Source organism: Suricata suricatta, chromosome 12 (genome assembly GCF_006229205.1).
Source record: "Suricata suricatta isolate VVHF042 chromosome 12, meerkat_22Aug2017_6uvM2_HiC, whole genome shotgun sequence".
In the NCBI taxonomy this organism is placed as follows: domain Eukaryota; kingdom Metazoa; phylum Chordata; class Mammalia; order Carnivora; family Herpestidae; genus Suricata; species Suricata suricatta.
This window is the reverse complement of record NC_043711.1, coordinates 70,729,447-70,730,509: the sequence shown is the minus strand read 5'-3', so window position 1 is coordinate 70,730,509 and position 1,063 is coordinate 70,729,447.

Here is a 1,063-nt window from a genome sequence, read left to right as displayed (position 1 = left end):
CAGCACTTCTGTATCCCTTGGGTAAATCCCTAGCAGTGCTATTGCTGGGTCATAAGGGAGTTCTATGGATAGTTTTTTGAGGAACCTCCACACTATGTTCCAGAGTGGCTGCACCAGTTTATATTCCCACCAACAGTGTAGGAGGGTGCCCATCTCTCCACACCCTCGCCAGCATCTATAGTCTCTTGATTTGTTCATTTTAGCCACTCTGACTGGCGGGAGGTGGTATCTCAATGTGGTTTTGATTTGTGTTTCTCTGATGATGAGTAATGTTGAGCATCGTTTCATGTGTTTGTTGGCCATCTGGATGTCATTTTTGGAGAAGTGTCTGTTCATGTCTTCTGCCCAATTCTTTACTGGGTTATTTGTTTTGTGGGTATGAAGTTTGGTGAGTTCCTTGTATATTTAAGATACTAGCCCTTTATCTGATATGTCATTTGCAACTAACTTTTCCCATTCTGTTGGTTGCCTATTAGTTTTCTTGGTTGTTTCCTTTGCAGTGCAGAAGCTTTTTATCTTGATGAAGTCCCAAGAGTTCAGTTTTGCTTTCATTTCCCTTGCCTTTGGGGATGTGTCGAGTAGGAGATTGCTACGGTGGAGGTCTAGGAGGTTTTTTCCTACTTTCTCCTCGAGGGTTTTGATGGTTTCCTGTCTCACATTCAGGTCCTTCAGCCACTTTGAGTTAATTTTTGTGTATGGTGTAAGAAAGTGGTCTAGTTTCATTCTTCTGCATGTTGCTCTCCAGTTCTACCAGCATCACCTGCTAATGAGGCAGTCTTTTTTCCATCGGATACTCTTTCCTGCTTTGTCAAAATGACAGGGGTGTCCACTCTCACCACTGCTGTTTAACATTGTGCGGGAAGTCCTAGCATCAGCAATCAGACAACAAAAGGAAATAAAAGGCATCAGAATTGGCAAAGAAGAAGTCAAACTTTCACTTTTCGCAGATGACATGATACTCTACATGGAAAACCCAATCGACTCCACCAGAAGCCTTCTAGAACTGATCAATGAATTCAGTAAAGTCGCAGGGTACAAAATCAATGTACAGAAATCAGTTGCA